The sequence below is a fragment of the Rhinopithecus bieti genome, unplaced genomic scaffold (genome assembly GCF_001698545.2).
Source record: "Rhinopithecus bieti isolate Rb0 unplaced genomic scaffold, ASM169854v2 scaffold_4655, whole genome shotgun sequence".
Lineage (NCBI taxonomy): Eukaryota > Metazoa > Chordata > Mammalia > Primates > Cercopithecidae > Rhinopithecus > Rhinopithecus bieti.
In genome coordinates, this window is record NW_016804517.1 from 1,443,441 (window position 1) to 1,465,134 (window position 21,694).

Consider the following 21,694-nt stretch of genomic DNA (forward strand, 5'->3'; position numbering starts at 1 on the left):
ATGTGGGAGAGCACCCAAAAGAATGGCATTTTAAATTAATAGATAATAACATAATTGATAAAACCAAGGATGTTACTGCTTACTCTACTACTAACGACATCACATTGGCTGGATGGCACGTGTTACATAATAATGCAAGATCCATCGAAACCCTCCACTTCATAAACACAACAAGTTAATATAAGGAGAAAGTAAATACTCGATTATCTCTATTTGTATTTATTGGATATTTTTTGGGGGGAATCACAGTGTGTACCAATCGTTACTTTTGAAAACTTAGAGTTATACCTATACATGTTGATTCCCATGGAACATTTACTGTTCATGCAGGTTTAGTTTAGGGAGGAGTTTGTATTCTGCGAGGGAGGCGGAAAGAGACAATAAGGATAAACATTTCTGAGATTCCGACCTCACCAAATTGCCCTAATAGTTCAGCAGACTTAGGTCTGCCTTAAAACCCTGAGTGATCTGAATAAACTTCAGCTTTCTCTGGTAAATTAATTTGCAGTCCTGACATGCCTGACTGTTTTAGCTAACGAGGTACAGGACCATCTCTCCTGGGTCAAGTTGTGCATAATGAAAAAATAACTCAAAGACAGCTCTCTGCATCTTTAAACATTCCATAGGATCTCATTTTCGTATCTGCAGGACTTTTGAGTGACACAGAGCAAACTCTGCTTTTACAAAAAGACCATTTTAATAGGTTTCATTGTGAAGCATGTTCAAGCCAGCTGATAACTCCAGTTAAACATTCCATCAGAGATTTACAAGATTCTAGGCAGTAGGGAATGAACTATACAATGTGATAAGTTTAAAAGCCTCTTTGTACATGACTTGTAGAATAACTAGATTGAAAAACTAACAAACAGAAAAGGTCCAGAGTGGAAAATAAAGCTAGTGTGGCAAATGATTTACAGCCTCCCATTATATTACACATTTTATCTATCAAACAATGCTGTGTGTCCTGACACTGATTTCTTGCTAATAACTTGTATTTTAAAGGACTCAGCTCTTAAGATATTGCCGTGATGTTTTGGGTGACTCTGAAGTATTTTATTGAGGAAAATGATAGAATGCCTTCCAAGCTTAAATAATTTTGGAAAAAACATCTGTTCTTTTTTCACACTTACATAAAGAAAACTAGAAAAAAAATTGGCTTCAGTAGTAGAAAGTGTACCTTTCTTAGGGAAAATAGAAGTACATTGTATTCAAAATGAATAAATCTTATGTTATTTGAATGGTTGTACAAGGTAGCTCCACAAAGAGTTAAGAAAACCTGCCAAACCAAAGAAGACTTGTTTGCATTTCAATGTATTTCACTATGAATAATTTGATTACACAGACTTACTGGCAACAAGTGTTTGTGTCTTTATATTTCATCTTTACTACATCTTAAATGTAGCCATCTTTCTTAAACACACATATAGATTATTGTGAGTTCAAGTTAAAATGAAGGTATCTAAATAGACACATTAATTTTCAGCTCACATTCATGCTAGTTTTTGATTCTGTTTTTTTTTTTTTTAGATGTAGGTAACTGCCCCACTAATGTTCTGTTCATTTATCTAATATATGCAAATATATCTGTTTAGTTTTTGCTTACTGAGGTTGCCTTCTGAGGATTATAATTTTTTTTTTTTTTTAGTTCTGTTTTCTTGGTAAATTTGGTCATTTAAAATAGTGTAAAATATAAATTAACTTAATAACTTGAATCATCTTAACATTTTGGTTTGGAATTTTCCTGTAATGTGGGAATTGGAGGGAAGGTTCTGTCAGATTCCAGCACACAGACAGGACACTCCTACTATAACTATGAGGTAGGAGGAGTGTTTTTATTGATCTCTTTCACAATCTGTATACAGTACTCATGTGAAGCAAAGAATTGATGTAGCAAATTGGAATCTATATTCCACTGCTACCAAATAACTCCTTGAGAATGTAAAACTACTAAACTCTATTTGGAAATAAATTGAGCAAACAAACCCTTAAAATGAAAAAACAAAACCTAAGCATTCATTATGTGAGATCAGATAGCCTGTTGATTGCCTATATAGACTAGTTCTTATGGACTTAAGTAATTTTATTTCATGAAGTTTCATTCCTGAAATTGATTCCATATCATGTTAGAACAGTCTCTGAAATTTTGATCTAAACCCCTTATCTTTTGAAAATATTCCCAAATCCTTTCCATTTTAATGTCACAGGGTTTCAGTCATTTCAGTTGGATTACATAGACTTGAGTTCCTAAAAGTTGTTAGTTTCTTTGTATTTTTGTAAGCTGTTGCTTTCACTCCAGAGGTAGCTGAATTTCAGAGAATTGTGACATGTTTTAGTTTGTTTCCTTTTTTTTTTCTTTGTTGTTGTTGTTGATCCGGAGTCTCACTCTGTCACCCAGGCTGGAGTGCAGTGGCACAATCTCAGCTCACTGCAACCTCCACCTCCCGGTTCAAGCAGCTCTCCCACCTCAGCCTCCTGAGTGGCTGGGATTACAGGCACATGCCACCATGCCTGGCTAATTTTGTATTTTTTTGTTTGTTTGTTTGTTTGTTTTAGTAGAGATGGGGTTTCACCATTTTGGCCAGGCTGGTCTTGAACTCCTGAACTCAGGTTATCAGCCCACCTGCTCCTCCCAAAGTGCTGAGATTACAGGTGTGAGCCACCACACCTGAAGTACTTTGGAGGAGTTGAGGATAAAATATTTATTTTATTTTAGGGAGGCATTAATTTTAAGAGATTATTTGATCTTTTAGACTTTATACTAATATATCTCAAGAAAACAAAATGTTCCTAAAAACTGTATATTAAATTCTGTTGGAAGTTGAGAGAATTCTAGAATGCTAGTGCGATAATAGATGGCATAATATAAAAACATACTATGTCTTGAAAGGTAGAAATTTAATTCCAAAAGTGCCCTGCAGCTCAGTTCAATACTTCTATGGGATTGCCTGTGATGTGCCAAATATTGTAAGGCATTAGAGGTAAGAGCTACATAGGTCCTACCATCCAGGAGTGAACAAGGGGTTAACAATACTGCACAAGTAAATATTCTAGAAAGTAGATAGAGTAAGGGAAGTCACAGGAGAGATAACTAAGACAGTTGGCAAAATACAATCAAGCCTGTTTAGTTTTATGGTGTCAGAAACTCATGTGGAAGTAGAAGGGTTAAATGGCTGTGATTTAGGTGAGTGGAAATGAGAGGAAAGAGGGAGGGATAGAGATAGGGATTGGGGAAACATATTACAAGCCATTAGCAAAGTGACAGGACAGAAAAAGAAAGCAGGGCCTCTCTGGGAATTGGCAGCAACTGGTGGCTGTGCTAAAGTACTGTAGTGGGAACTGTGGAAAAGCAAGTTTAGGCCAGTGAGAATGAGAATCTCAGTTTCTATGATTTGATAAAGTAGGTGAGAGGGCATTCTTCTGGGTTTTAGAATAGCTAAGGCTCATTTGTGTGTGTGTGTGTGCGTGTGTGTGTGTGTGTGTGTGTGTGTGTGTGTGTGTGTGTGTGTATGTTTTACACCAAGGACTAATAGTTACCCACTAATACAGTTCTGAAAGCCAGAATATCAGTTCAGCTTTCTAACCCCCACCATCACAGTCCTGTTGATAGTTATAACTATACCAACTAGGTAAGAGAAGTTAATTTAAGCAAACAGCAGATGATTAGAAGTCTTAAAGAAACGAAGTTCCAAGTTCCTTTTTCCACTCACTTCCAAATGTTCCCATTGAAAATAATCGAATTTCATGCCACAGACTAGCACTGCAGATTCCTCACATACCTAGGCAAACTGAACATCATGAGAATTGAACCTGAAGTTGTTTTTTTGAAAGTCATCTTTCTTGTTTTTGTGGAGGAGTTAAATTCCAACCTAATGTTATTCTAATAGAGTTTCCAATATAAGGTTGTTTGCTAATTTGACATTATAGTTTATGCAATAGAATTGAAGTCCTGGAAGCATTTATAAAAATGTATGAGACCAGGGGGCTAAAACCCTATTAGGGCATTTTGAAGCACACTCAAGTTGCATGCCCCCAAAATGGATCTTATAATGAAGATACTGGTAAGCCCTTAAATAGAATGGCTCTAGAAACTGCCTGAGAATATAAATGACCAGCCTCCTTGCTCTACTGGGCCACATTTCCAAGCTCCTGATACTTGTTCTTTGGATTCCTAATGGGAAAGGGTAGAAGAACACAGATGATGTTTCTATTGTTGCTGTTTGCAGGTTATAAGGCATATGGACACATTTTTTTTTTTCTGTCTGCCTAGCAGTGGAGGGTCTCCATGGTATCCTAGCAACCATATTCGAACTCCAGGATGCTGCTCTTTATGCCATCTCTACCATAGGTGTTGCTGTCCATCCCAAGAGACTGGGTCTGTTGCTAGCATTCCAGATCCTCTAACTTGAACCTTTCAAACTCAGAGAATGTAAGACAATGTGATAAATAAGCACATGCTGAGAGCAGCATTTACCAGTATGCTCAACAGCTTATTATGCAATCACATCCTTGGCATTTTGAATCCTAATCTGAATTGTTGAGCTGGTATTGTTTGCCACCCCTTCCCCGACAGCCCTTCTCTGCTTCCTCGCACTCAGTTCTGACACCGGTTCTACTTCCCTCTCACCATCTTCTGTAACGACTGTGTTCCTCAGCATCTCCTTAACATTTATTTGCTGAGAAGTTCAGTGCGTGCAACCTGTTTGAACTCTGTAAGTATAATTTTGTTCGTAAGAGCAGAGGAATGTTCTCCCTCCAAAACTGTCATGTAAATATAAACAATAGCACAAAACTTCAGCTACACAAAACAGACGTTTAATGCAAGATGTAACTAATAGTACACTCTCAAAAGTGTCTTATTTCTGAATGGATTTTATAAGCATACTACTCTCCAGCTTTTTTTATTGCTTATAAAATTCATATAAGCATTCCTTCTGGGGGCTCTAGAGGAGACTCCATACCTTGTTTCTTTTCAGCTTCTAGAGGCTGCCTGTATTTTAAGCGTGAATTTTATAAGCAATGAAAAAAGCTGGAGAGTAGAGTGAGAAGAAGAAATGCATATTGAGGGGACAAGAAAGGGCAAAACGAGATGGGTATTGGTAAAGCTATGCCATATTTGCAAGGAAGCTGGAAAATAGTGATAGGCTTTGTGTGCAGGTAAACAGGTGACAAGACTGAAAAAGAACTTGCAAGTAAGATGGTACTTTATGGATGAAGACTGCCATAGAGAAGAGACATGCAAATTGGAGTATATCGAAGGCTTGTCTTCTTAGGGAGCTATACTGAAGATAGTTTCCCTTTAGACCAGTGCTTGTTTTGAATGCATTGTATTGTACCTTTGAAATACTCCTTAATCTGACATCAGTGAGGACTTGGTGGTATTTGTGCAGCCCACAGTGCAGAGGACAAGAATAAGGGCAACAACTCAGTGCTTCCTGTTTCTGGATACAAAGGGTCAAGAATCACACTACTCATCATCATCAGATTGGGTAACATTTATGGAGCACTAACTCTGTGCCAGGCACTGCTCTTGTGCTTTATATAGATTGCCTCTTTCATTGATTGATTGATTGATTGAGACAGGTTCTTTGTCTTACTGTCTAGGCTGGAGTGCAGTGACACAACAGTGGCTCACTGCAGCTTCAAACTCCTGGGCTCAAGTGATCCTCTCACCTCAGCCTCCAGAGTAGCTAAGATTATAGGCACATAACACCACACCTGGATAATTTTTAAAATTTTCTATGGAGACAGGGTCTCGGTTGCACAGCCTGGTCTTGAACTTCTGTCCTCAAATGATTCTCCAGCATCTGGGCCTCCAAAGAAAGTGCTGGGAATACATATGTAAGCCACCGCACCCAGCCTGATCATCTATTTTTTAGGATGCACACAACCCTGTGAGGAAGATTCCAGATTATCCCCATTTCACAGCATGATAAAAAGAACTCTGGGGCGCAAAGAGGTGAAGCAACTTGCCCAGTCACACAAGGTTGATCCTGCATTTGAGCTCCAGAGCTTTTCTCCTTAGCTGCTAGGCTGTCTTACTGTCCAAAGGGCCATGGGGATTAGGTAGTTGCAGGAAAACTTTATGAATAACATATAGGTTGTTCTCTGGGGTGTATCTGTTCACCAATAGTTAAATAGGAAGCAGAATGACACTGGGAATAGTGGAAGAAATAATGTAGGATGGCAGTTCCCAAACTTTCCTGCACATTAGAATCACCTGGGGAACATAAAAATCCAATTCCTAGTTTGTACCACAAACCAATTAAAATCAGAATGTCTGGGGGTTGGAAGCTACATATCAGTAATTTTTAATGAGTCTCCAGGTAACTTTAAAGTGCAGCAAAATTTGAGAACCACTCTGATAGGAAGATGACAAGGGGTGTGTGTGTGTGTGTGTGTGTGTGTGTGTGTGTCTTTGTATGGTGTGTGTACGTTTGTGTGTGATATTAAACAAAAGACCAGGATAAAACGTTCATCTAAAGAGTTGAATGTCTCTATTGGCTAAAACCTTTAAGCACTAGGGGCCTGCAAAAGCATAGCTGGATTTTTTGCCAAATTATACATGTAGACAGTTTAGTTGATGCCTTCTTGTTTATTTTCCTAAATAAGTGATCATTTCCTTTCCTAGCCCATTGGTTCTCAAACATAGCTGTATGTTACAATCACCTAGGGAGCTTTAAAACATATATTTGCTGGGCACCACCTCCAGAGACTATGATTTAATTGCTCTGGGGTAGACCTGAGGTATAGGTATATTATCTGCACTCCCAAAGTGAATATAATATTCAGCCAGGGTTGAGAACCTCTGCTGTGACCCATTCAATGTTGGTTGTTACAGACTACTTGAATTCCTGTTCTTTGGGAAAGCACCCTTCTCGTTTCTTTTTGAGCAACCCAAATCCCTGGCTTGCAGTGGAGCCAGGCAGCTTCAGCTCTGCAATCCCCCTGGCGTCTGAATCTGTCAGTGTCACTTTAATCTCTGAGGTTACCTGTTAAGGACCTGGGGCACACAAAAGTGGCAGCAGCTCTGTTCAATGGGTAAATATGTTTCCCCTTTCCTGCCAGCCGGGTTCCTGGCCAATGTTCAAATGTGACACACACTAGGATCAGCCTTCGTCCGAAGTTTTTGTTTGTTTGTTTGTTTGTCTGTTTGTTTTTTAATTCTCGCTGAGGGCAGCTGCCTCTGTAACCAGATAGTTTCTTTGGGTCCCAGCTCCTGCTATCCAATGCTAAGTTGAAGGTGAAACAATGAAGAGCGCCTCTTGGAAGAGCAATCCTGGGCTTGTAGCGTCTCTCCTTCTGGTATGTGATGTCTCTGCAGCCAGCTACAGTTTTTTTTTTTTTTTTTTTCCTACAGATATTTTATCCTTTTAAGGCAAACAGCATGAGCTCAGGCTGAGGAGTACTTTCTGAGGAGACTTCAGAGAAAGCAGAACTAGCACATCAACCTTTCAACCCCCTTTCCAAGTGGCTTGGTTTAAGTGGACAGATCTGGGCATTGCTGGCAGATGAGAGGTCTGAGATGACACCTGCAATAAAAGATCTTGGTGTGTCCTTCATGAAGACTTCCAGGGGAAATGAGAATTCCTGAACCCTGTGGTCAGATCTCACTGCTGCCCCTGTTGCCAGCTTTGCGTGTCTTTCCTGCCCTCTGTTCCCTTAGATCCTTGTTACAAACTCCTCAAGGTGTTGCCAGTGGTTTCTGATAGGAGCCTGATTATATTTGTAATTTAATCATTATCTTCTCAGTTGAGGATCAGCTAATATAGCACTTTATATAAGCAATGAAAATAGCTAATATGATTGCAAATACTTTTTGATAAAAATAATCTTAGATTCGGAGTCAGCAAGGAGCTTTTCTGTCTTTTCCCCACTCCTAAAATATGAAAATGTATTCAGCTGACAGATAGTATGTTAAAACAGAATAGATGTAATAAGGCTGCCCAGAGGATTGGTGACATTAATTATGCAGGGAAGTTAATCATAAGTAAAGTAAACACTTTCATTATGAATCCAGCTTCAAGGAGTGCATTTGGTTATTGCACGTAATTGGGGAGGGATAAGAGGAATTAGAAACAATGAAAAACATGACCAAAAGCATGTGTTTAATTATTATGACTTAGTGGTTAGAAGCACAATGATGGGCAGAAGTTGGTGGTAGGACACTGGGAAAATATCTGTGTCTTTGCAGTCTTTTATTCCAGCCTATGAAAGGATGGGAGTTCATATAAAAAGAAGAAATTAGTGACAATTTACTACCAAAATATACTACTTTCACCTGAATCAAAAATAAAATAATGTTAATTACTTTTGCCTTTCTAAAGATCATAAATGTAAATTAAACTTCAACAGATTTGCTTTAAGATAGATGTAATTTAATTCACTTCTACATAGAGGTGGAGAGAAAATAATGTAAGGTATTTACTTATGCTTTATGCCCAGCCAAAGCATAAGTAAATAGTTTACATTATTTTTATGGGATTATAATATACATCGAAACAGATCTAATGTTATTGACCTTGTAATATTTAGTTTCATTTTCTCACTTTTAGACTCTACCTACTGTTAAGTAACATTGTACTTCTTTGAACATGAAGTAATTATAGTATCAGCCAGTCAGTTTAATTTGGTTAATTGGATTGAATGTCAGTGATGACAAATACACTCTAGTTAAGCAAAATACTTGGACTATTTTCGGAAACAATTGTATTATGGTGATATCAAGCTTTCACCAGATCTTGACCAAGGAATAAGGAGATAATGTGAGGAAAAAACGTATCTTCTGGGTATACTGTACATCATCTTAATGGTCCAGTTTTATCAGTAAATTATGGTTTTGACAATACTTCTAAGTCTGGACTGAAAAGAAAGAAGAAAATATGGTCAGGACAAAAAAGAAAAATGCAAAATCTAAGTTTTGTTCCTCTGGAGTTATTGCCACAGATGGAAGATAGGGTGGGTTGGTCATAAGCTACTATGCCTGCAGGTGGCTGGCAAACATGCTGTAAAAGGAAGCACAGCTCCACATTTCCATCTTCCTAATACCCACCTTACCTAAATCACTGGTGACTAAGTAACACGTTTTGTATTAAAGTGAGTCAGAGAAGATAGCCTTAGATTAGATTTGTGCTGGTTTGACAGAGTGTCACCATATCCTTCATAGAGAAATATTAAACATCTGAAAGTGACAGGTACCATTTTGCTAAGCCTGTGTTGACAACTCATTATGTCAGTGGGCAGAGAGAAATAAGAAAATATGCCTTGGAATGAACCGTGGAGTGTACACTGCATGCACTGTTGAGTACAGAACTTTATGTGAATCATGGTCTTCATTCTCAGTAATTGCTACTCTTTTATTCTGGAACTTTTGGAGGATATCAAAGCTTAGAAAAGTATGCCCAAAGACACTTAGAAAAGTAAGAGCAGTGTTTTTTTTTTTTTTTTTTTTTTTTTTTTGGCTGGGAGATCAATTCAGTGAGTTCCTCTCTGAGCAAATGGATTGTACTTAATGTAACTTTTTTTCAGTTCTGAATGTTAGAGGAAAATCTTATTCCTCCATAGTGTATGGTACAGTGCAAAATGAAAGTACTGCTCAAAGTTTGTAGTCATTCATTTAATACCTAGCTTTATAAAAATGTAATGTGAACTCCATCATACACTTGTATGAGCAGTGTTTCTTGTTATAGATCTGAAAAGCTTTAGAAATAATGTGAAAGACAGTATGCTATGATTTTAAAATAGTTTTAGCCTTGGTCAGGAAAAAGTCATTTTTCTCTTCTTCAAAATTTTACTTCAGATTTTTTTGTTCTTCATAAAAGAAAAATATGACTTGAAAAATTATAACTTGCCTGATTCTGCTTTCCAGATGTTTTACCATTACTTAGTATGGAGACATGTATTCTCTTACTGGAAAAAAAGGAACTAAGTGAGAATTAAGTGATTCCCTGTTTATGTAGCACTGAATGGCATAAAAATAAATAGATGTTACTTTGAAACTGTCCTCATGGAGAGGAGTGGCAAATAAATAAAATAAGCTCACCATGAATGAATTATCTTTTTTAACTTCTTGACACCTTTTACATACTTCATGAATTTATCTAGCCTTTGCCTTTCTGTTGGTTTGCCTAAGGCACTAACATAGTTATTTTCCGTTCCGTTTGGCTTTTGGTGGGAAATGCTCAACTTAATAAAAGTATTTTCTTTCTGATAGATAACAGCTAAAAGAGTGTAGCCCATGTCCTTTCTGATAACAATAATTGGAGAAGAAACTTCCAGAAATAGAGAATTTAGGCACTTAGAAGCATTATGTATACGTGTCTTTGGGTGTTTGAGTGTTTTTAAATAATTATAAATAACTTGCTTCCGAAAATTCTGATATTTGAAAAGTATCCATTAAAATTCATATTCTATTCATTATATAATCACGATAGTTTTAGGCAACTCACACCCTTAGAAAATGGAGATCAGAAGAACCAATATTGAAATATTTTAGTGAATATACCAAATTTGTTGTGCAGACAGGTGAATCAAGTTGAACAAACAGATTACTAGCTCCTTTATCCTGAAGTGTAAAAGCAAAAACACTGATCATCAAAGAGGAGGATACTCTTCCCGAGTGACCCTTTCTCATCTGAGGTTCGTCTTATCTTTTGGTGCTGCCACTGAAGTCCTGTGCTATGTAAGTCATCTATCATAATAGAGCAGTGCTCCATCTTCTGGATTCTTAAGGGTTACTGTCAGGGTGATGGATGGAAAATGGCTCAAGTATACATTTATTTGTTTTTTCAAGAGTGAGATTCTCTGCTAGATGGTCTTAGAGGTTATTAAAGAATATCTCAGCAAACCCTTGCTAGTGAGTTTTTAAATCATCTCTGACAGCTTTTCCCTCTTTCTTGACTCCGTTAATAGATTTCAACACTTCTTTTTGTAGTTCAATCCATTGCTTTATCATCATGAAAGGAAGAATATAATATTAATAACTTCTCTTGCTCAAACTAAGCTCACTTTTTTTTCTTCATTTTTCTTCTGGACCTAGAAACAATTTCTTCTCCAAAGAAATCTTTGATAAAGGGAAATAGTAATTGTTACTTTTTAGCCTTGTCTTTAATGATGGATTATTGATGATGATGATTATAATGATAACTACTATTTGTCTAACTATATACCATATATGTGATCTCATTTAATTCTCATAGCAATCTGATAAAGTAGCTACTATTATCATCCCAATTTTTCATATGGAGAAAATGAAGCACAGAGAAATTAGGCAACTTGTCCAAAACAAAACAATGGACTGAAGTGCTGCAATGCGGGGTTATGTAAGCCCAGAGCTCATGCTCACTCTCTATACGCTGTGTTGTTTAGCTATTTGTTTCATCAACTCATTTTTAGCAGAAGTCTCTTGTGCAGTTTTGTTTCATTTATATAGACAGCTCTTTGGTAATTTTTAATGTACTGTATACCCATACTCATGATGATCATGGGTATATTCTCTTTTAGAGACTAGTGTGCCTTAGTATCATGATAGTTCTTTCAATAATACTGTATTGCTACTATATTCACTTCTAATTTGTTGTTTTGTTTGGTTTTGTTTTGTTTTGAGACATGGTCTCACTCTAGTGCCCAGGGTAGAGTGCAGTGGTGCAATCTTGGTTCACTGCAACCTCCGCCTCACAGGCTCAAGTGATCCTCCTGCCTCGGCCTCCCAAATAACTGGAATTACAGGTGCATGGCACCACATCTGGCTAATTTTTGTAGTTTTTGTAGAGATGAGGTCTTACTGTGTTACTCAGGCTGGTCTTGAACCCCTGAGCTCAAATGATCCACCAGCCTTGGCCTCCAAAAGTGCTAGGATTACGGGGATGATCCACTGTATCCAACCTCTATATTCAAATTTTTATTAAACACAACTACATATACCTAAAGCATTTCTAGCTGATTCATACATAGAAAGTTTTCCCCATCTTGTACTTGTGTATTTTGTTTGTTTTAGTTTCAAATTTTAAGTAGCATCTGCTTATTCCTCTTGAATCAAATTTCCATTTTGAAGAAACATTCCCTCAATTTTTCCAATGGTTTACTTCCTGACTTATTTCCCTCTTTTCCCTTAAATATTAATGTTCTTAATAGAAAATTTTTGAAAGTGTACCAAATGCTTTCTGATTCTTTATTCTAGCAATTAATACAAGTTTCTATGGATTGGTTTTCAGGTTTTTTTTTTTTTTTTTTTGGTTCATCATTTACCAAATATTTATTAAGGAACTAATATAGGGTAGGACTATAGTATATGTGTCTTCTTCTCACTCCCATAGCATTGAATATGTGAAAATTAGTGGTTGTAGGTAATATGCTAAAAAAGACACTCCCTTGTTTCTTCTAACATGGATTGGACCCAGCATTCCTAGGTTGGAATTGTGCTTCCACTTCTCAGTGTTTGGGTTTGTGGTGCTGTGTACATTTTTTCCATATCCATCAGAGTTTGAATTTCTATATTTTGATTGTTATTGGTTAACAACTACTTCCCCCAGAAAGTGGTAAGTTACACGAAAACAAAGTCAATTTCTCTGTTGCTCCATGTTACATCCTTGGAGCCCAGAAATGGGATGGCATACAGTAGTTACTTAATATATATATGTGTATATTGTCAAGTGAAGCACAAGATAAAACTACTTCATGTTTCTGGCCTTTAGATACTTCAGTTTTTAATTTCCAGTTTTAAACATTGGAAACCTGTGTCACTGAGCTCAGTAGAATTTCCAAGCATGTTTGGTATTACATTTGGATGCTTTGGGATGCCTTTGTGGATTGCCTGTGCTCCAAATGGTCATGATGGCCACTGTCACTCCATACTGTCTTCATCTAGCCTATACCCCTTGTTTATGTTACTGGCCTGCCCTCTGAAGGCATTTTCGTTTTTCAACTTAGGATTACAGTCATGAAAAGTTCCTTCTAGTTTGAATAATCTGTGATTTGTAATGCCTTTCCAAGGAAGCACACTTGTTCTCCAACACTAATAAATTTGTAATCCCAAACTCTGCAGCATAAAATCTCATAAATTGGTTAATCTTAAAAATAAGATAGACTGATTGCTAATAAATACAAGCATCAGATTAGTGGAAATAGAAGAGAATCTTTTCAAATTCTTACTAATTTTATTTTGCAGACACAGCCAGAACACGCACTAAGAAAATCCTTTCAAATTTAGATATAATTTTTACTCTCCCAAAATTCTTAAAGATTTAAAATTATGAGTTGGTAGAGACCATTAATCTCATAAGGAAATACTTTTTAACTAAGTGCTTGCCTCCACATTAATCAAAATAAACCCAGGAAAAATGTAAAGGTGGAATTTGCTTGTATATTGTATTTTAACTCTTCAGGATGGAAACTGGGAACACCTAATGCTATAAAAAACTTTTTACCTCCTCTAGTCATATGCTTATGTGAGTATCTGAAGTTATTCTTCCAGGTGACCTATTTACCAATGCAGCTATAGATTTTGCAACATATTAATTGGCTAGAAAAATACATATGTGTATGATTTCATTTATGCCTCACAATATCTGAATACATAATGGAAGACAGATCATCACTGTTGTACAGATGAGAAAATTAACGATCAAAGAGGTAAGGTAATATAACCTTAATCTAATAGTTCTTAAATGTACTGTAAACTCAGTAGGTCATCAGACCTAGTTCAACCCATTCTTCACACTCTGTGGAGCATTAATGTACTCAGGAGATTACCTGAAGAATCCACTGAGTTCTGTGATTCAACAATGCATTTATGGAAATTGCAGTAGGTAAGCTCAGAACATGGCATATTCAATGGATAAGAGAATGGGTTCTAATTTAATTGCTACTTTACTACTAACTAAGTGTGTAATATTGAATCTGTGTAATCTTCCATGTTCTTACTATAAATGAGGATTATAACATATATCATGATTAGAGATAATGCTTGTGAATCCCTCAGCACAGTGCTCAAAACATAGTATGGGGCTAAATAAACAGTTACTGTTGAGGTTCTCATTACTATCATAATTTTTATTAGTTTTGTTAAACCATTTTCCGTTGTTAAAGTGCTGTGTACTTATCTAAACCAAATGGAAGAGCATGAGATGGAAAGAAGTTCAGTAATGACAAGGTCCTGGAGCAGAGCCCAGCACAACCCAGCTTGGCTTTACTGAGTATGACTCAGAGGAAGATTGAGTGACAGAAAGGATCCTACACAATTTCTGTGTGGGATAACTGTGGGCAAGAAGGGTTGAATATAGGCAAGTGTGAAGTTCCATAATAATGTTATTTATTGTATTCAATGAGCAGTTATAGGCCTACCAAAAATTTAAGAATGGATTGATGAAGTTTGTACTGAGCACTATGTATTTAAACAATGCTAAAAAAAATCATGAAAATAATTGTATTATCCCAAAGGAAAGCTGTCTATGCTCTAAAAGACAGGAAGTATTAATATTTAGTGGTTATTCCATGCAGATACATGTATGTGAAATTATAGTAATGTTGTTCGTAACATTTATTTTAGCATTTGCAGCTACTATATATGTAGACTATGGCATTGCTGCTCTGGAGGAAAGTTTTAAAGACCCACTGCTTTAATGATTTGATTTCAGTCCATCAAAAGTATTTAAAGAAAAGTAGCTTTTCTGTTTCTTGAAATGTTTGCATAGAAGTCATTCACTAGTGATGGATTTCTATTTGAAAACCATTCATTCCCAACTTGAATGTTTTCTGTCCAGACCAAGAAGCTATCATGTGTCGAACATAATAATCTTAGCTTATAAATGCTTTCTGTTAATGACCTTGGTACTGCATCTCAAGATGTCTTTTCAAAAACAATATGATTGTGGGTAAAAGCAATGATAACAGCCCTGCTTGCCTGTAGAGGAATACATTAATGGTCTTGGACATATTCTTGACAGTCATGATGATGAGCTGATAATGGAATGCTTCAGAATAAAAACAAAAACAGTAGTTTATTTTGAGATGTGTCATGTAATACAAGAAAGATTATTTGTAACAGCTTTATTGAAGTATAATTTGTATACCATAAAATTTACTTGTATACATGTAAAATACAAGGTTTTTTACTACATTGATAGACTTGTATGACCATCACCACAATCCAGTTTTAGAACATTTCAATTACCTCCCAAATTTCCTAGAACCCAATTGCAGTCAGTCGCTGCTCCGCCCCCAGGCCCTGGCAACCACTAATCTGCTTTCTTTATTTATAAATTTTCCTTTTCTGTACCTTTCATATAAATAAGCATTTTATTTTACAAATATGAATTTACTTGAATGACTATGTGACACAATTTATAGCTTATTCAATGAAGTTTAGAATGCTAAGGTTGTATTTGGACCCAGGGCATTTGTTGTTATATTGGACACTAAATGTCATTAGTGTCAGACAAGCTCAATCATGGCCTAGTTTTTGTTGTTGTTTCTGGAGGATTGAAGTATTTAGTTTTGTACCTAGATCAGGTATATTAGTGTATTAATGACCTGATTAGCAGTAACAACAGCAGTAGTAGCAGGTTGCCATTTTTAGAATACTTATGGTGTTCAGGCATTCTACTGAGGATTAATATACCTTTTGCCTCTAATCTTCATAAAAGTTCTGAATTAAAGGGAGTAATTGCTTCATTTTAGGGACAGCAAAAATAAAGCAAGCTCAGAAAAGTTAAGTAATTTGCCGAGATAACCTGATGCTGCCTGTGCCTATACTAAGAATGATTAATCTTGAGGTACTCTGGTAAGCAAACTGTATGGCTTATACTTTTCTACAGCTTTACAGTTCTTTCTATTTTCTTCAGCACTAAGATTTTTCCTTGAAATTACCTTCCAACTTGCTTTTTTTACTTCCTGTGCAAATTCTACCATGAAGTATTAAAAGAACAGAGTCAACAGGTTAAAGATAAGCACTGATCCCTGAGGTGAATATAGAATTGATCAGGGAGCTATTTGTGAAATGAGAGAGGCAGAGAGGAAAGAGATTTGATTCATGAAATAAAGGAATGGAGAAGCATACATGAGAAAAATGTAATACAAAATGACTTTACAGGCTTAGAGAGAAAGGGAGAAGTTTCAGTTCTTTAGATGTGTCTGAGGTGATGATTTCATGAAGAAAGTGGAGGGTTTCAATTAAACCTCTCTTTTGAATAGAAACGATTTTAAAGGAATAATTCTAATGGGTTCTTGTGCCAGTGAGGCTGAAAGCAGATGAAGAAGATGAAATGGTCTCTAATGTCGGTGGTCCCAACCCCAGTGGGTCATAGCTGATTTAGGTGGCTGAAGCTGACTCCACTTTGTCTCACTAAGGATCCTGGCTTGCTAACTGGCTGGCTGTGTTTCCCAGAAGCCTTTGCTCTGATGCCTATCAGTCCTTCCTGGTGCAAAGGCTTCTGGGTTATGAGCCAACTGGGGATGCTGCCAAATCTGTTGCTTATTCAGCAGTGAAATGAGGTAGCACTGTTAGCTTGTTTTCTTATTGTGCAGGTACCAGAAATGAAGTTTCAGTGTGAGAGAATAAAGAATAGTCTTACTTTGAGGATTTACTGGATATTGATAAAAGGAATTTCATAGACAATAAACTGTTCCATGTGTTTACAGTAAGTTGAGATTTAAGAGTCAGTGACAGGTTTTTATATTTAAATAAGTAATAGTGAACAATGTTTGTAGGTGGGAACCAGCTTGGATAAATAACTAGGTACAAAGCAATTAGGAATTCAAAATATTAGAGGTATACATATGTATACACATAAAGGATTTAGAGGATTTTATAAAAATGCATGTGATGCAACAGGATTTTGAAAACACACTATAAATCGTTGTGCAGGTTGATACTATTTCTATGTGTTTTGTTTGTTTGCAGAGTCCAGAATGGTGAGCAATGCCTAAAAGATATAGAGACCATGTGGTTCTCAAAGCATGAGCCCTGGACTAACAGCTTCAGCATCACCTGGGAACTTGTTAGAAATGCAGATTCTGAGATATCTCTCCAAACTCTTTGAATCAGAAACTCCGGGCGAGGGCTAGCAATCTGTATTTTAACCACTGCTCTAGGTGATTCTGATGTGTCTTAAAAGTAGAGAACCCCTGGAATAATATAGGATGGGAATTTAGAGCTGAATGTGGCAGACTGTATAATGAACACTATTGGAAGCAGTTTATCCTAGTGCCCAAAATAATAATGGAGCAGAGATTTATAGTTAGGAGCTGTCTCTCCTTGCACTCTGCTAGTACTTGACTTGATATATATATATGTGTGTGTGTGTGTGTGTGTGTGTGTGTGTGTATAGCTTGATATATAATATATATAATATATATAAAAATATATGTATATTTCCCTTTTATTATTCTTGTAGCTCTCAGCTTCTAACAGTTCTTTGCACTGAGTCTGTACTTGAAGATAAATGAACATAACAATTGAGACAGAGTATTAAATCTTAGTGTTAGCAATTAGGAAACAAAACAGAATATATCAGTGTTCTCTGTGTTTTCATTTTGTATGGATTACTTATTGAATGGGTCATGTTTGGTTTTGAGCTATGAATATAAGAAATTTTAAAAATTAAAATACATGCTAGACAATTAAAATCTGTAACATAAATGCATAATTCTTACCTGAAGCCTTTGGATCCCAGTGTGCTTTAGAATCCAGATTTTTTTTTTTCTTTCAGGTTTTTGAAAGGTATCATGAAAGATACATGTAGAATGGATTCTGTAACACCCACTGGGGGTCTAGGACTGCGCTCCATAAAAAACATACCTACATTTCTTCAGCAAAACATATGGATATTTACCGAAATAGGAAACACAAAAGCTACTGAAACCCTTGTGGTCAAATTAGGTTGGGTTTTGTGAACAAGTGAGTTTCTGCAAATGTACAAAGCTTTGGTGTTTAGAGTTTTGGTTTTGGCTTTATGTGTAAGGGTTTATAGACCTTACAGTCTATAAGCAAAACTAACATTTATATTTCAGAGTTTTTTTTCATCTTCAAAAGCTACATTAGTCCACAATTAGCATTTGAGGCACTTGAAGCTTAGGGAAATTAAGTAACTTGATCAAAGTCACAGCGCTGTATACAAATAAAAGCTGAATTTGAACTTGGGTCTGACTGAATCCACATTCCTTACTGTTTTCCCTACAGAGCTCTGTTCCTTAAAATCACCCATTACAGATAAAAAAGGCTATAAAAGTTGCAAAGTGTATCCCTTTTATTATATAATTAATGACAAAGACATCTAGAGGGTTTGTGATCTATAGTAACATCACTGCTAAGGGGCACATTCAGAATCTAGGTCTCTTAATATCTGGAATATCTGGTTCTGTACCCTCTCATTTTCCATGCGGACTTATAGTTTCTGGATGCTTCTAAATTATTGTTCTCAGAAATCATGGTTGTTGCAGAGGTAAAGGCAGTTTTCTTCAAGTTTTTCTCTTCTATATGAACTCCCAAAATGTTTTGGTCAAACAGTGTGGCTCTCCATGGTTTTGTAATCAAATATCTAAACACTGGTAATGTACACTTAACTCAGGTACGAGCGGAGGGCTTTATTTACTTGGCCACAGCTAGAGTGTATTGTAATTCCCTGTTTCCTTAGTTGCCTTGAAGAGTAAAGTAAGCAATTTCATTTAAAATTAATAGCCCCAATCTTGTTTTTACCTTATTCACTTAGGAAAACCTTATAGTTAACAGCAATTGCAGTTATTTTCAGCACTATTTCAAGGGAATTCTTTGATAGCAGTCAGACCGCATGCCCGGCTTTGCTGCTTTTAGACAAACTCAAGTATTGGCGCAGTGTGATACTCAATACTGGGGAACTGCATTCTGAGTCAAAACAAATTAGTTTACTGTCTGCTTGAGGACTTTACAGCTTACACACCTTCCCAATGAGATTTGTAAGAATAAATTTTTGTAAATCAAGGGTTTGAAGCCTCCTAGTGAAATTCACATTTAAGGTAGAAACAGTATTCTTCATTTTATTGCAGGCAAATGATTCAGGAAAAATAAATTGAGGGCTTTGGGTAGGCTAAAAGCATCTGGAAAACTTTAGATGTATTGTTTTTACCTCTTGTTTCAGAGATAGAAATATAACATTTTTAATCATGAGCTTTTATGTTTTGTTTGTGCTTGAATTTATGTGTTATATGCTCCCATAAAAGTTGTGTCTGTGATATCATTACATAAGAATTAGAAATAGGCAACTCTTTTTTGTTTAATAAATTTAGTAAAGTTTTTTTTAAATGGTAGATAAAATTAAGGCACAGCAGTTCAAGAGGGATAGAACTGGAAGGAAAGGGAAAGAGGAGGGAGGTGAAAGAAGGGAAGATGGGGCTTTGAAACCGATCCAGAATTCTGTGTAATGAGCTCTTGGTTCCTCATCCCACATTTGTCTAGTCATTGAAGGTAGAAATTAACTCTTATGTTGCACTTGTCCATGAACTAAAGACTGAGCCTGTGTTTAGATACTTAATTTTTAGGTCAGTAGCCCAGTTGGCATTCCTACTAGCCTCATGGTTGCAGAAACTTGATAGTTAGTAGACCATGGTGGTTTATTGTATGGGCTCTGGAGTCAGAGAAACCTGAATTCAAATTTGAGTTTTGACGGTGCTTGTGCCCTTCACCTCTCTGCACCTTGGATTTCTCATCTATAAAATGGGAGGCAGCAGAGTATACCAGGTAAGAGCATGGTCTCTGGAAGTACACCTCCCAGTTGGAATCTTAGGCCTACCAATTTAATGCAGTGTTACTTTAAGTAAGTTGTTTAACAGCTCTGTGCCATAGGTCCTCCTTCTGTAAAACAGAGACAATAATGGTGTCCCAGATTTCTGTTAGGAGAATTACACAAGATTATATGTGTAAAGCTCTTAGACCATGCCTCACAGATAGAAAGCACTCAGCAGATGCTAGGCCTCCTCTTCATTCCGCTAGCCCAGTGACTTTCAACTGGGAAAGACTGCTTCCCAAGGGCATTTGGCAATGTTTTGGAGGCATGTTGCTTGTCACAACTGAGAAGAGGGTAGATGCCAGGGATGCTGCTAAGTATCCTACAATGCACAGGACAGTTTTCATAACAAAGAATTATCTGTCCCAGAATGTCAATAGTGCATTAGCCTGTTTGGAAATCTAGTTCCCTCTACCCCAGATTCCATAACTGTCCCTCTGATACCTACAGTGGATCTTCCCCAAATGTTAGGTCTCAGCCTAGTGGTCTGTTCCCTGGTATCTTTTCTGGTTGGCTCAGATACTGCCATGGGTACATATAATGCTGGCTGGCCATCTCAATGCAGGCTGCAACCTGAAGTGTTTTTTTTTTTTTTTTTTGACAGAGTCTTACTGTTGTCAGCCAGGGCTGAAATGATGCAGTGGCATGGTCTTGGCTCACTGCAACCTCCACCTCCCAGGTTCAAGTGATTCTCCTGTCTCAGCCTCCCCAGTAGCTGGGATTACAGGTGCACGCCACCACACCTGGCTAATTTTTGTCTTTTTAGTAGAGATGGGGTTTCGCCATGTCGCCAAGGTTGGTCTCAAACTCCTGGGCTCAAGCAATTCATCCGCCTTGGTTTCCCAAAGTGCTTGGGATTATAGGTGCGAGCCACCACACCCTGCCTTTTGTTTGCATCTTAGTACTAGTATCAGAGCGTTTGTGGCTAACAGACTGATTAGCAGCCCCACTTTCTGTTACTCCCATCTTCTTACCTCCTTTCCGTAGGGTTTTTCTCTTTGTCCAAAGTTTCAGCAAGCACTGCAGTGCCCACCCTCCTTCAGAACAGCTCATCTCCCAGGAATTTTTAATGCAGAATACCTTCCTGATAGACATAGATCTTCAGTTGAATTCTGTACTCAACCTTCTGGATGGCCCACAGGCAGGAATGGACAGAGGCCATTTTCTTCTTCCAGAGAGATTTTTATCTCTCAACTTTCAATGCTTTAACTCTTTTTTGGATCCTGGCATGATTCTTGAGAAATGATAGGTCTTGGGCTAGCTCTTCTGGATCTCCTCCACCCCCAATTAACTGGAAAAAAAGCCAACCTTCTTTTCATGGGAAGTATCACAGAAAGATCATGGGTTTGGGGGTCCTCTCACTTGTGTTGAAGTTCTCACTATGCCCCTTAGCTCCTATGTGAGCATGGATGGATTATCATTAATCTCTCTTTCATTAGTTTCTTTTTTTTTTTTTTTCTAAAATATCACTAATAATACGTATCTGAGAGATTGTTAGGAGAGGTAGTATGCATAGTGGTTACGAGCATGGCCCTTGACACGCAGCTGTGTTTGAATTCAGGCTCTACCACTTTCTAGTTGTAAGTTCCTGGACAAGGTACTTCTCTGTGCCTCAGTCTCATCTTCACATCTATCAAATATGTGTAGTACTGATATCAGAGCATAGTTGGGAGGATTAAATTGGGAACTGTATGAGAGTTTTTCATTTACCTATTCCTTCACCTTTCCCATGTCCCAGAGGTCCTGAATTGGAGAGAGTGTGGATTGGGTTGTGGGTGGCAGAGCAGGCCAGAGCAGGTGTGTCAAGGTGGACTGGAATGGAGCAAAGTGAATTGGTAGAGATATTCCTCATAAAGGCGGGTCACTGAATATGTGGAAGGATGAAAGTGTGAAAATGTGGGCATGTGTTAGCCTTTTTTTTTTTTTTTTTTTTTTTTTTTTTT

The 21,694-nt window shown here is 37.1% G+C and overlaps 1 protein-coding gene across 1 annotated transcript in view; it reads left to right on the forward strand.

The window, feature by feature from the left end:
- The window catches only part of LOC108527538 (cGMP-dependent protein kinase 1-like), a 93,791-nt gene that overhangs the window by 3,027 nt on the left and 69,070 nt on the right, over positions 1-21,694 (forward strand). The window lies entirely within an intron of this gene.